The sequence below is a fragment of the Miniopterus natalensis genome, chromosome 4 (genome assembly GCF_054644295.1).
Source record: "Miniopterus natalensis isolate mMinNat1 chromosome 4, mMinNat1.hap1, whole genome shotgun sequence".
In the NCBI taxonomy this organism is placed as follows: domain Eukaryota; kingdom Metazoa; phylum Chordata; class Mammalia; order Chiroptera; family Miniopteridae; genus Miniopterus; species Miniopterus natalensis.
Genome location: NC_142084.1, coordinates 51553354 through 51569810, shown reverse-complemented (window position 1 = coordinate 51569810; position 16457 = coordinate 51553354).

Genomic DNA, 16457 nt, shown 5'->3' with positions numbered 1-16457 from the left:
AATGAATCCAGTTATTCACCCTTCTCTGTATTTACGGTCTTTTGCCTAAAACTGTAGCTCCCACCTACCTTAACACAGGTCTAGGCTATGTGATTTGCTTTGGCCAATAAAACTGTGGGGATATTGGCGGAAATTTGAGAAAGCATTTGCCCAACTGGATTTGCCCTCTTTCTTCACAAGAGCAAACCCAGACTGTAATGACACTCCCATGGGAATACAGACTGGAATGACAGTCCCATGGGAATAAATTCAGTCTAGCCTGCTGGAGGATCAGAGATACTTAGTCCAGATACCACTGTTATCCTAGCTGGCAGCCAGTCTGCATGAGACCTATACATAATTCCACCAATAGTCCAATCAAGCCCTGTGAAAACCTTTGACCATAGATGGGTGAGTTATATAAATTCTTATTATGTAAAGTTCCTGATATTCAAGATGATTTAATATACCTCGTTATTACGGCAACAGATAACTGATAAACCTTTTAACAACAACAAAACAGGACTGACAATTATAATATTCTTTTTGGTAGGCTGAAGAAAGAAGTCCTGTGAACATTTATAAATTAATAATATCCTCTGACTTGTTTCAATTAAATGAAAGCATACAAACAAAAACATGGACAAATTTTACAATAAGGGACAAATGATTACTTGCTTATTTACAAGAAAAGTATAAGATTACAATCTATACTTAGAGCTATTTTAAAATAAATCTATTTTGAAAAACTTTAACATTATTACAATTTCCTAAAAATCTTCTAAATCAATTATGAAGAAACAATAGAAAATTATGAAGAAACAATGTATTCAGAAGTTCCCTTTAGGTAAAATTTATGCTCTTACTAAGAATTATCCATTTGTCTCAAATACTTCCTCATGCGTTATATAACAATGCTGTAGAATGAGAGATGTAAATCATACCAAAAAACTATGGAACTCTATTCAGTCAATTTCTGAGAACTTTAAATAACTAAAATAATAATAATAATAATAATTTTACTATGATACATCTGAAATATTTCTTGATCAATTTTTTTTTTTTTTTACAAAATTGTTTTTTTCTGGGGAAAAAGTAACCAGCCACTTCCCACTCCTAACTTGAAAGAACTAAAGTTGTCATTAGATTATTCAAGATGAACATCAAGGAAAAGGTGTGAAACAGTGTAGACATTCATTAATGTGCTTACCTGCCCATGCTCTATGTAGCCTCACTTCCATAGCACAAGGTATAAAAGAGAATAAAGAAGTGACTAAATTGGGCCACAGCCCATTGGCTTGTTATCGATAGTACGAGGATTCCAAGAGAGCTCCTCTTTCTGCACAACTGCCTCCTTCCCCTGGAGACTTAGTTCTTTCTTCTTCCCCTGCAGCACATGGCCAGCCCCTCCCCAGGACATGAAACATCGGTCAGAGTGAACATTTTTGAGCAAGAGGAATCTCACTGAAGTAATAAGCATAGTAGCCATATAGGTGTAAGCTGAAGAAGAAATGATACTGGCACAGATCAATGAAACAGAACAGGAAGTCTAGAAATATATCCAAGGACATCTGGAAAAGTATTTACGATAAAGGTTGCATTTCAAATCAGTGAGAAAAGTGTTTAATAAAATTGAGACAACCAGGTAACTATCTGGAAAAGATTAATGTTGGACCCATACTTCAAGCCTTACTTCAGGTATATCAATGTTTTCAGTGTATAAAAAAATGAAATAAAAGTTAGAGAAGAAAACAAGAGATAATTTTTTGAAGTAGGTACTATCACCCATGTTATTTTATCTTAAATTTTTGTTGAATTTATTGGGGTGACATTGCTTAATAAACATATAGATTTCAGGTGTCCAATTCTTTAATACATTATCTGTTATTTTATTGTATGTTTACCACTAAAAATCAAGTCTCCTTCCATCACTATTTATCACTCCTCTCCCCTCTTCTCTTCCTCCACCACCTTTCCTCTGGCACACTTGTCTGTGTCTTCGAGGTTTTTTTTGTTTGGTTGGTTAATCTCTTCACCTTTTCACCCACCCCCCGAATCCCCTTCCCTTCTAATAGCTGTCAATCTGTTCTCTGTATCAATGAGTTAGTTTCTATTTTGTTTGTTTATTTTGTTCATTAGAGTCCACATATAAATGAAATCATGTGGTATTTGTCTTTCTCTGACTTGGCTTTTTCATTTAGCATAATACCCTCCAGATCCATCCATGCTGTCACAAAAAGTAAGATTTCCTTTTTTTCTACAGCCAAGTAGTATTCCATGGTGTAAATGTCCCACAGCTTTTTTATCTACTCATCTACTTATGGACACTTGGGCTGTTTCCAAACCTTGGCTGTTATAAACAATACTGCAATGAACATAAGGAAACATATTCTTTAGAATCAGAGTTACAGATTTATTTGAATATACTTCCAGAAGTGGAATAACTGGGTTATAAGGCAGTTCCATTTTTAATTTTTTGAGGAAATTCCGTACTATTTTCCACAGTGGCTGCACCAATCTGCATCTCTACCAACAGTGCATGAGGGGTCCCTTTTCTCCAGACTTGTTGTCTGTTAACTTATTGATGATAGCCATCCTGACAGGTGTGAGGTGATAACCCATTGTGGTTTTAACTTGCATTTCTCTGATGACTAGTGACATTGAGTATCTTTTCATATGTCTATTGGCCATCTGTATGTCCTCTTTGGAGAATTTGCCCATTTTTTCATTGGATTGTTTGGGGGTTTTTGGTGTTGATTTGTATAGGTTACTTATAAATTTTAGATCTTAATCCCTTATCAGGTGTATCATTGGCAAATATGTTCTCCCTTTCAGTGGGTTGTCTTTTTATTTTTTTGGTGTTTTTTATTTTTGCTGTGCAAAAACGTTTTAGTTTGATGTAGTCCCATTCTTTTTGTTTGTTTTTTTCCTTTCTTTCTCTTGCCCAATGAGATGTATCAGAAGAAATATTGTTAAGAGAAATGTCTGAGATTTTACTGCCTGTGTTTTCTTCTAGGATTTTTATGGTTTCAAGTCTTTTATTTAAGTTTTTAATCCATTTTGAGTTTATTGTTTTGTATGGCATAAGAAGATGTTTAGTTTCATTTTTTTTGCACATATCTGTCCAATTTTCCCAACACTATTTATTGAAGACTATCTTTAGCTCATTGTTTATTCTTGCCTACTTTATTGAATATTGATTGACCATAAAGGGTGTGTTTATTTCTGGGTTCTCTATTCTGTGCCATTGATTGGTATATCTGTTTTTGTGCCAGCACAATGCTGTTTTGATTGTTATGGCCTTATAGTATAGTTTGATATCAGGTAGTATGATTCCTCTAACTCTGTTCTTTCTTTAAATTGCTGTAGCTGTTCAGGGTATTTTGTGGTTCCATATAGTTATTGGAATATTTGTTCTAGTTCTGTGAAATATGCCATTGATATATTAATAGGAATTGCATTGAATCTGCAAATTGCTTTGGGTAGTATGGACATTTCAATGATGTTAATTCTTCCTATCCATAAAAATGGTATATGCTCCCATTTATTTGTACCTTCTTCTGTTTCTTTCTTCAATATGTTATAATTTTCCAAGAGCAGGTTTTTACATCTTGGTTAAATTTCTTCCAAGGTGTTTTATTTTTCTAATGCAATTGAAAATGACATTGTTTTCTGAGTTTCCCTTTCTGATAGTTTATTATGAATAATAAAAATGCAATGGGTCCTGGATATTTATTTTATATACTGTTACTTTTATGAATTCATTTATCAGTTCTAGCATTTTGATGGAATCTTTAGGGTTCTTTATACACAGTATCATGTCATCTGCAAATAATGACAGTTTTACTTCTTTCTTTCTAATTTGTATTGCTTTTATTTCTTCTTCTTGTCTGATTGCTGTGGTTAGGGACTTCCAGTATTATGTTGAATAAGTGTGGTGAAAGAGTACATCCCTGTCTTGTTTTTGATATTAAGGGAAATGCTTTTAGTATTTGTCCTCTGAGTATGATGTTGCCTATGGTTTTGTCATATGTGGCTTTTATTATGCTGAGGTATTTTCCCTCTATTCCACTTTGCTAAGAGTTTTTCTCATAAATGGGTATTGGAGTTTATCAAATGCTTCTTCTGTATCTATTGGTATGATCATGTGACTTTTATTCTTCATTTTGTTTATGTGGTGTGTCATGTTTATTGATTTGTGGATATTGTACCAAGCTTTCATCCCTGAAATAAAGCCCACTTAATCATGATGTATGATCTTTTTAATGTATTGCTGGATATGCTTTGCTAATATTTTGTTGAGGTTTTTAACATTTATGTTCATCAGGGATATTGACCTATAATTTTCTTTCTCTGTAGTGTTTTTATCTGGTTTTGGAATTAGGATAATGTTGGCCATGTAAAATGAGCTTGGGAGTTTTCCTTCCTCTTGAATTTTTTTGAATAGTTTGAGGATAGGTGTTAGTTCTTTTGTGAATGTTTGGTAAAATTCACCTGTGAAGCCATCTTGTCTAAGACTTTTGTTTATTGGAAGTTTTCTTATTATTACAGCTTCAGTTTCATTAGTTGTAATCTGTCTATTCAGATTTTCTGATTCTTTCTAATTCTGTTTTGGAAGAATGTATGTTTATAGGAATTGATCCATTTTGTCCAGGTTGTCTAATTTGTTGGCATATAGTTGTTCATAATATTTTCTTACAATTCTTTGTATTTCTTTGGTGTCAGCTGTTACTTCTCTTCTTTCACTTCTGACTTTATTTATTTGGGTCAACTCTCTTTTTATCTTGATGAGTTTAGTTAAAGGTTTGTCAATCTTGTTTATCTTCAGAGAACCAGATCTTTGTTTCATCGATCTTTTGTATTGTTTTTTTAGACTCTATTTTGTTTACTTTTGATCTGATCTTTTTAACTTCCTTTCTTCTACTCACTTTGGGCTTTGTTTGTTGTTCTTTATCTGGTTCCTTTAAGTGTAAATTTAGATTATTTATTTGAGATTTTTCTTGTTTCTTAAGTTATATCTGTAATGCTATGAATTTCCCTCTTAGGATTGCTTTCACTGTGTCCCATAGACTTTGGATTGTTGTGTTCTCATTTTCATTTGTTTCAAGGTATCTTTTGATTTCTTCCTTAATCTTACAGTTAACACATTCACTGTTTAGTAATAGTGTTATTTAGCCTCCATGTCTTTGAGTGTTTTTTAGTTTTTTTTCCTTGTAATTGATTTGTAGTTTCATACCATTATCAGAGAAGATGCTTGCTCTGATTTCAATCTTTCCTTTTTTTAAAATTTATCTTTATTGTTGGAAGTATTACAGATACCCCCCTTTTTTCTCCCATTGATCCCTCTACTCTGAATCCACCTGCACCCCAGGCCTTCACCACACTATTGTCTGTGTCCATAGATTATGCATATATGCACAAAAGTTACTTGATTAATCTCTCTCCATCTACTCCCCCACCCCCACCTTCCCACTGAGATTCATCAGTCTGTTCCATGCTTCTATGTCTCTGGATCTATTTTGTTCCTCAGTCTATTTTATTTATTAGATTCCACATATGAGTGAGATCATGTAAAACTGAATCAGGAAGAATCAGAAAACCTGAATAGGCCAATAACAACTGATGAAAATATGATTTCAATCTTATTTTTTGTGTTTCCTATCATGCAGTCTATCCTAGAAAATATTCTATGTGCACTTGAAAAAAATGTATTTTCTGTTGCTTTGGGGTGAAATGCTCTGAAGATATCAATTAAATCTATCTGACCTAGTGTGTCATTTAAGGCCACAGTTTCCTTGTTGATTTTCTGTCTGAAAGATCTATCCCTTGATGTCAGTGAATATTAAAATTCCTTACTGTGACTGTATTACTGTCAGCCTCTCCTTTTATATCCATCAATATTTGCTTCATATATTTAGATGCTCCTATGTTGGGTGTATAGAAAATTTTAAAAAATAATAATTTCAAAGACATCCTTCCAGGCTTTATGCATAAATTCAACTAAAATAAAATAATTTTTCATTAGGAAATCATTGACCAAAAGATATGTGGAAATTGAGAATAAAGTATTGATAGCACATATCAGAGATAAAAGGTAAATTTCTCTATCATATAAAAGAGCACCATAAGTCAAAAGCAAAATGAAGAATAATGTATAATATGATTCCATTTGTGTAAAAGGGAGAATTTAATAAATGAATTTGTTTCTACATAAGTGAAACATCTCTGGAAACACATGTGAGAAATTATTAATTATTGTTTGCCCCCAATAAGGTCAGGGTTCAGAAGTGCAAGATAGATTTTTCACTCTATATCCCATTGAATTTTTAAATTATGAACCCCATGAATGTATTATTCATTCATAAATACATAAGCAAAATTGATTTAAAATTTTTCATTTATTAAAATACTGAGATCTTCATATTTTAATCAGGATTGCTAGTGTTTACCACACACAGAAAAATCCCAAAATCTCAATGTTTAATACATATGAGGTTTTTTTTCCACTCTAATACATGTAATATGTCTGGTATCCATGGCACCTAGAACATGTGGCCTTCAAGGTTGGTTTTAGTGGAAAACAAGTATGAAAACATATACCAGTTTTAAACTGTCCCAGCCCAGAACTGGCACACAAGACTTCTGTAAACAGTCCCTTGGTCAGAACCAGTTATATGGCCCCCACCTTGCTGAAAGAAAGGTTGTGAAAAGAAGTGCATGCATGGCATATCTGGTAGTCATTACTGTACTTTCCAGCTCTCAGGAAACTACAGTTAACTCTTGTGCAGCCAAAAATCCACACATTACATTTTTTCATTAAATTTATTGTGGTGACATTGGTTTAGTGTGCAGTTCTATGATATATCATCAGTATATTGCATAGTGTGCCCATCACCCAAAGTCAAATGTTCTTTCATCAACCCATATTTGACCCCCTTTACCCTTTACTATCCCCCGCCACCCTGCCCTCTTGTAACCACCATATCGTTGTCTGTGTCTATGAGTTTTGTTTTTCATGTTTGTTCATTTGTTGTTTTCAGTTTTATATCCCACATATGAGTAAAATCATATGGTTCTTAACATTTTCTGTCTAACTTCTTTGTTCTCAAGATCCATGTATACTGGATCAAATGGCAGTGTTTTATCTTTTTTTATGGCTAAGCAGTATTTTATTGTATATACTTACCATGTCTTCTTTATCCAACCATCTATCAAAAAACACTTCAATATTTTTCATGTGTTGGCCACCGTGAATAATGCTGCAATAAGCATAAGGGTGCATATATCTTTGCAAATAAATGTTTTCAAATTTTGGGGGATAGATACTCAGAAGAAGGTTTGTTGGGTCATAGGATAACTCTATCCTTAATTTTTTGAAAAGCCTCTATACTGTTTTCCATAGTGGTTTTGCCAGTATACATTCCCACCAGCAGTGAATGAGGGTTTCTTTTTCTCCACATTCTAACACTTGATGCTACTTGTCTCGTTGATAATAGCCATTCTGACAGCTATGAGGTGGTATCTCATTGTAGTTTTGATTTGCATTTCTCTAATAGCTAGTGAACTGGAGTAACTTTTCATATATCTGTTGGCCCTTTGTATGACTTGAACAAACACTTCTCCCAAAAAGACATACAAACTGCCTATGACTTTTGATTCCCCAAAAACTTAACGACACATTTTCTCTTGGTATCTACAGGGAACTAGTTCTAGGATCTCTCTTGAATACCAAGATTCATGCACATTTAAGTACTGTATAAAAATGGTGTAGAACAATGCATATAATAATTTTTAAATAAAGGTCTTATCAATTATAAAACCTCATATTTTATGTAAACTCTTTTTATCATATCTGTTAATTTTATCATATTAAAAAGGCATATTAATACTCCAAATAAAGACATATAGATGAAACCCCTAAGATGTCTTAGAATACCCTGGCATATCCTATCTTAAAAGTAGAAGAATGAACTTTGACCTAGGACAGCAATGTGAATAAATGTATTGTTGGTCACTCTGAGTTTGGATATGGTTTGAAATGTTTGTGTTCAATCATTTTCAGCTGTGCCAGGTACAATTAAACAATAGTAGTTCACACAGTCATTAGCCAAGCAGTGTTTGGAGGCAGATGAGCTCATACTATTCATTTTGTCAAGATCCTTAAGCCAAGTTTTCACGTGTGCAGACAGTGAAGGCCACTAAGGGTATTCTACCCCCACAAATTACAAAGAAAGTTTAAAAGAAAGCCAGTGCGATGTTCTGCTGTCTATTTTTATCCTGGAAAGAACTGTTTGTATTCATATTTAATTTTTGTCTCTCAGTTCTACTCTGAGTCCAGAGAACCAAACTGTGCTTTTTCTATTTTGCAGCAAGAGAAATGAGGTCTCCTTCTCAAAGTTGAAAACAATAAAATAGGTGGCTGGATGGCTTCTTCATCGTTCTTTTAGGTACCAAGGGATGAACTGTAGACATGATTTAACACATAATTTGGTTTGTCTCCTTTCTGCAAAGGTGTTTATTTTCCAGAAGGAGTCCTGTAGCCCATTCTGAAGAATGCTAGCTGTCCAAAAGAGAGACTCAGGAGACAAGGCAGAAAGCTTTTGTAATTGGGATCTAGATTGAGGGATTACTCCCCAGGAGAAGTGAAGAAAAGAATTGGAGAAGAGATCGATCAACATTTCAGCAGAGGGAACAAAGCAAGTGAAATATATTTTAACATGTCATTTTAATGGGGCATGAAAGTGTCTGTAAGATCAATGTGTCAACAGGTCACTTCACCTCTTATATGGATGCTACTTTTGTTTATATTTAGTGAAAACATCACGGGGTCAGGGTGGGCTTTCTCAAGTAGAAGGTTGAGTCATGAGCACACCCTACTGGTTTGGTATGAGACCACAGTAAAAGACAATAGAAAGTCTCATAGATATATTTTTGCAGGTTTTTAAAATATATATGGACATGAAACACACAGTATTTCATAATTTTAATATTATACCAAAATAATAGTAATATATATTTTATGTATATATTAATACAAATTAAGATATGTAAGACATATATTTCAACAGGAACAAATCTTTCCTGAAGTTTTTGGATGTCTTCATATGCTTTCTTTCCCACTAATTCTATTTTTAAGGTTTTTACAACACTTTCTGCTCTCATTTAGTTTTAGTACACTTTGAATGCACCCCAAGGAGAACTTTGCTGAACTGAGTTAGTCTGATCCTGGATCCACAGAGCCACCTGCAGATGTCACACTGAAACACTGCTCTTGATACACCACCTGTTTTCCCTTGTTCTTCCTTGGTTTTTGTTTTCACCAAGCAAATTCTTCAAACAGCTGGGTGGTGCCAACACATGGAGCCTCCTGGGGCGTACATTTTTGCTCCACACTGGAATACCAAACTTAATTGCTGTCACATTTAGGGTATTTATTTCTGTTCTGTGGATACTCTAATCACTTTAGCCATATTTGAATTAGAAAATAGCAGTATTATCAACCACACATGATGAACACACATATATTTATATTTCTTTAAATATAAATGTTAGGGAAAGATCAATATGTATTCATAATTATGTAGCCTACTCTCCTGTGGGTCCAAAATAAGCAAATGTGTCACCTGATCATTCCCAACTATTCTCTTCCCAATAGAGAGACATTATCTAAAAAAGGGATGCTCCAGGGATCGAAGTGGTGAATTAAGAGAGTTTGGGATTTATTCTTTCATTTTGCTTTGTTTCTTCGTCCAGTAATAGTGACCAGAACGACATGGTTATTTTTATATCATGATTTTATTACATCTCCATAGCAATTCATTGGATTTTCACTACTACTATATTCTCAGGGTCCAGACAATAGGGACTAGGGAATAGGAACTGAATTCCTACAAGTGAATGGGGGCAAAGAAAAGCAAAATTATCATTCCCCTTTCATGTAAACCAAGCTTTTGCTTTAGAGATAAGAAAACTATATGGATACCAAGGAATTTCTTCCCAACTTTTATATGAAGCATAAAACCAGTTCTGTGGCCAAATATTAAACCTCTTCCAGTATAATACAACATAAAAGAGCTAATGTAGACACAATATTTGGCAATGTTTTTTCTTCCTTTTTTTCCCCTCAAAGCCAAAGAAGTTTCATTTTACAGTGGCAACATTCCTTAATTTGTGGCTCGCTCTTTCAAAACTTTGATTCACTCTATGTTTTTAAAATTAAAATCTAATACACAACTGTGCCAAAATGGGAAAGTAAATTTCATGAGTCTAGGTGCTGTATCTACCTTCACTTACCTCTATGAAATTTATGCATATCACTTACCTCCATGCATATCACTAACAGATTAATCAAACAAAGCAGAGCAAATCAATTCACTCAAGAGCCTTTAATGGCTTTCACCTACAACATTAAATTCTAAAGTCTCATCCTAACATGCAAAGTCCTCTTCAGTCAACTTCTCCATCTTTACCTCCTATTATTTCCTTTTGGATATCCTTGTGTTCCAACCTAACTGAATTATTTTCTGCTTCTTTGAATACTTCCTATGCTTTTCTCTATGTGACTTTGATACCCTCCAAAAACTACCATTGACCAATCCAAATCCCATTCAAATCACATCTTAGAAATAGTGATGATGACAATAGTGATAAGAATAGCAGTGGGCATAAGCAAGGGCTCATTATGTGTCAGGCATTGAACTAAGCACTTTCTGTATCTTATAAGAACTAAGCACTTTTTATGTGTAATAGTTCATTTATTTCTCTTGACAACTCTAGATGGTAGGTTCTGTTGATAATGAGAAACTGAGATACGCACTAAATTACTTGTCCAAGATCTCTTATCTTATATGTAGAAGAGTCCAGATGGCAAACGCTATCTTTCTCATGAGCATTTTCTGATATCTCACATGTTATAAACAGATTTGATCCAGATTTCTCAGACAGAACTTTTAGTCTGTTTTGGTAGAAGTTGTAGTTATCAACACGTTATAGCCAATGAGCAAGAAGTTGTTTACACTGTTCTTATGCAAGCTCATTGAAGACCAGCTTTCTGTCTTCTGTCTTACTGAGGGGGGAAAAATATTGTCAACACTGGCATTTTAAAGTGATAGAAATCAAAGACTGTTTCCCTGGGGCTGAAGTAGCCACCAAAACATTTTTTACTTTGAGAATTGGGATGTGGTTGTTGGAGACATATTTTATGGTGGGGTCTTGGGCTCCATCATAAAATTTAAATTAAAAGCAAACTCTAAATCATAGGTTTCTTTATTTTCATTAAACAGACAACTGAAATAAATGGTACAAAAATAAGTGGTAAGAGTATTGTAATACATAATGCACAGAATAGACATTCAATTTAATTTTCCATCTATGAGAATTTCACAACAAAATTATAGTTTATTTTGTATTAAACATATATATAAGTCAAGAAAGTGTCACCTTAACCAAAGAAAAATTCCAGAAGCAAGATCGTTCACCTTGATGCCAACAAAGGGCAACTTGGATTTTCTGTATTGGTGGATAAATACAATTGATTTTTTAAAATTGAGCAGAGACTAAGATAGAGGTTCTTAGAATGTGATACCAAAAGTCCTTCAGGAAATCTGCAAGGTCAAACTATTCTGTAATAATACTAAGATGTTATTTGCCTTTTATTAGTGTTTCAACATTTACATGGATGGCACAAATGCAGTGGTGTCAGACTGCACTAGGAGTCTTGTGTTCTTCCTGCCAGTGCATTCATGGGGGAAGAGCTTCAATTAAGAATGCCCTTGACTGTCCTTGAGAAAACAATATAATTTATTAACTTTATTAAATCTAGACCCATGAGAGCATGTCTTTTTGATGTGCTGTGTGCAAACTTGAAATTGTGTGTGATGTATTTATGCTGTATACAGAGGTATGATAGTTGTCTCAGGTAAACAACTTGTGTGGTTGAGTTGGAACTGAATTAGATGTTTTTATCATGAAATGCTATTTTTACTTGAAAGAAGAACTAAAAGACAAAATGTAGTTATTCAGTCTTGGGTATTTGGCAGTCTTCTTCTCAAAAATGAATAAAGTGAGTCTCTTACTTCAAAGAAAGCAACCGACAATATTTGCTGCCAGGGACAAAATTGGAGCTTTCCAGTAAAACTTAGACTTTTAGAACTTTTTCTTCATCATACGGCAATTTCCTAATATTTATAAACTTTCCTCATGAGATTAGTAGTTACATTAAAGAACATGATTATTTTTATATTGTAAAATGAAGTATGTTAACATATGGAAGATCTGCATAAATCAGTGCAGCAATATTTCATAATGACCAATGCACAATATTACAAAATTTTGTATGGATAAAAGATCTATGCAAAGTGCAAGATAGGCCAATGTTTTTATGGAACAGAATACGAAATGTTCATGGATATCATTTCAGATTCCATATTGCAACTAATCTTCAATATACTTTCACTTATTAGATTGTGATATAATGCTAAAAAAATTCAAAATTATCTGCAAAGGATATTAAACTACTTTTTATTTTTATAAGTCAGATGAGGTATGCCGTTGAATTCTCTTTATATGCTTCAACCAAACAATGTATCTTAACAGACTGAGAGCAGAAACATGTGAGAACCTAGGTGTCATCTAATAATCCAGACACTAAATAGATCTTCAAAAATGTAAAAAAAAAGGGCCACTCTTCCCATTATTTTCTTTTTAAGACTAAAGTTATTTTACATAAGTTTATATGCTAACACAATCTGCTCACCACTATTTTTAAATTCATTAATTAACATTTTAATTATTTTCAATTTCATAATATATTTTCTTATGGGATTTTCAATAAACTTTAAGTGCATGCATAGATTCTGAGACCAAAAAATTATATACTACTGAGCTAGGTTATCATCTCTAAGAATAATGACTCTAAGCCTTGCTGAATTCTTATATACTGCTCTCAAAAGGATGAACAAACTGATTCACATAATTGAAATATCTTTAATTTCACCAATGAGGGCCCATTTTAACATTTACTACGGTAATAAAAAAAATCTAACTCACAAACTAAAACCATTTCTGACATTCACGTGGGGTTAGAAAAGCCTAAGGTGCTAACAGAGATAGAGACAAGGGCATGTGCAGTCTCTGGAATACGGGCTACCTCATGAGCACTGGAGTCTAAGCTCCTCATTAGAATCCAGAATTCAGCAACTGAGTTTTCACTTACTGAAAATAAAAAGCATGATACTACACCATCTATGCTAACGTATTTAAAGTAAAATTAAAAACATTTTAATACCCAACCAGAGGTCACCTATCTTCGAATCCCTTTAGTGATTTTTATGCACCTCTTTCAGGGTACCTATCTATATATTCTACCATGTCTGTGTGGAAGGCTTTTGTCCATTTATTTTACTCTTTTCACAAACCCTGAAATATTACCTAGTTGGCTACTACAAACAAATGATAGTGATAATTAGGTAGGGCAGATACTAAGAAGTGAGAGAAATCTGAGTGTGAACAGAGAGCTGGGCAGGTGGAACATGCAATTCCAGGGAGAAACAGTAAAGAAATAACAAAAAATGGGTATAACAGTGGTAAGTGAAATACAGCAATGCACACCTAAGAGCAGATATGATTTGGCCACATAGAAGTAAAAATAATAGAGATTCAAAACAGTTAGTGAAGACTTTTTAATTCAACAGGAACTCAGGGATGGGACTTGGGTCCTGAGGGAGAATTGAAATGGAAAGTGAAGTTCATAATGTTAGAGATATTTGACTATTAATTAGTTTTGAATTTAAAGACTCGGGAACATGGAAATAAGACAATGTTCCAGTTCCAAGTCTATCAGAATATATCATTAATGCATATGTAATTTTTATTTTAATGAAGAGAGGGCTTTAGACATACTGGAAATTTCATTCCCACCATATAAGTCTATCAGTCTGCAGATCACAGTGCTATTGACATAACATGGACAAGTAAATTCAGAAACATGGAAGGACAACTTCAAAGCTGTAACTCTTAAAAGCATTTGGGAGAAAGTAATTCAAACCTGAGAACAGCCTTGGAGATTTAAAAAATTGCTGGATTTTAATCCTAAATTGACCACCTTCTAGTAGTATAATTTTGAACAAAATATGTAACTTCTCTAAATCTCAGTTTTCTCATTCCTAACATAGAGGATAATATCTTTCTGGCAGGGTAGTTAGAAGTATTTGAAATCATAGTATGCATAAGTTTGGTAGTTTATTAACTTTAATAGTAAGAGATCATTAATTTTGATCACAACACTATAAAAAAGAAACTTGCTATTATCATTATTTCCAAGAAGAAAATATTTCCATGTGCCTTGGCAGGAAGAAAAAGAAGAAAGTAAATCTAGTATCGTTGAAAGTATATTTTAAATGGAAAGGTTAACGGCCAACCATAGTACAAAAATGACATGCTTATCATTCCAAATACGCTCAGGAGTTTCAGCTAGCATGCAGCAAAGACTTCAAAGAAATGGGAAATGTTTTAGCAACCAGAATCCAGAGATATGGACAGATTTCTGAATGGGAGTAGAGGTAAAGAAAAAGTTATTTAGTCTAGAAAGATGGAGACTGAAGAAGTATGGTCAAAATAAGGAGCATGGTAAAGATAAATGGGGTTTCATTTCCTTGGCTTTTCCACACAAAAATTTTATGCTAATATATTAGTCATTAAAAGTTAAATATTTCCCATATCTCTGTATTTTAAAGTGGAATAGTACATACATCTTTAAATATATTTTATTTATTTATTTTCAAGTTAAAGTCATTAAAAAATTTCTTGTATAATGCTGCCCTGGAAGTAAAAGAGTTTAGAGCATATGGTATGAGGCTACTTATAAAAATTTATTCCTTATTGCACCATAATATCTTGTCAGGGCTGTTTTATGTTGTTCTGGTTTCTCTTACCTCCCTCAGAAGTGGCTATATATGTAAATAACAGAAATTAAAACACACACACACACAAAACACCTGAACTGTGATTATGACCACATAATTACCTATTCTGAATTGAAGAAGAAAAATTCCTCATGATAGGTTAAAATGCTTTAAATCAGCTGTCTCCAATCTTTGGCAAGCATATACCTAAGCTTTGAAAGGACTTTTCAAGGAATATCTAGGCACAAACTTTCAGATTCTCAACTTCCATGTCTTTAAAATCCCAAGTGTACAGTCTTAAATTGATTGATCCTCTTGAGAACATACTTTTGATTAATGTTCAAGACCTTCTTTCCAATCTTTCTGTCAAGATAGGCCTATGCCCATCTGAAAGTTACCATTCCAGGGTGTAAAAATTTCTGGGAAGTCAAACTGATATATAAAAATGTTAATGCTGTTGCTGGGAAAGGAAATGACTAATGACAGGAAGCAAATCTCTTCATGAGTCAGGTAGTTTATAATTCTTTGTCTTGAACAAAATTGAAGGAAAACCTAGCTGATAGTGATCTATTATCAAGATTATTTTTAAGCTGTGCAATTTGGAATGATAACTAGGAAGGACTTCAAAGAATTATGCCAAATTCTAATAATAAAATTTCTATTCCTGCCTGCTTATCTATATGACAATTATTCTGTAAATGTAGTTAGAATTGTGTTTGAACACTCTTTAAATTGAGCAACAAGTAATATTGAACATACATTATTTTTTTTTAATTCCACTCATAGATCTATTAAAAGATGTACTACCCCACATGATTTCACTTATAAGTGGAATCTGCAAAATATAACAAACAAACAAATAAAAAAATAAAACAGAAATAGACTCTGATACAGAGAACAAACTGGTGGTTACTAGAGAAGGGGAGGGTGGGAAATGGGCAAAAATGATGGAGATTAATAAATCACGAGTATGTAATGTACAGCATAGGAAATGTAGTCAATAATATAGTAACAACTTTGTATGGTGACAGATGGCTACTATACTTATTGTGGTGCTCACTTCATAAGGTATGTAAATGTCAAATCATTATGCTATACACCTGAGAGTAATATAATATTGTATGTCAACTATAATTTTTAAATTAATTATTTTTTAAAAAAGATGTACTATCAAAGTTTTTACTTCATATTTAATTATTATTGTCAAAATTTTAGTATATGTAAGTAGTTTTTGTCAATTGTATATAATTATAACTACAATGAAAACTTAATTCAGAAAAAAAATCTTTTTCAGATGTTTGCAACCACGGGAAATTTTGAAACATTAGATTTCAATTATCAATATATTTGTATATTTGTGTGTTGTCTTACTGCAAATAATGAGCAATAGAAGACATTCAAACATAAATTTATTTCATTTGTGTTTTTTTAAATAGATGATGGTACATATCAAGTTATACCATTTAGTTCTGTAAGATACTTTTCAAAAAAATGAAGTAAAAGTTCTAGTTTAGTTGTGATCATTTACAATATGCTGGAAGGTTTTTTTGTTGTTTTTTTTTACTTGCAGTATTTATA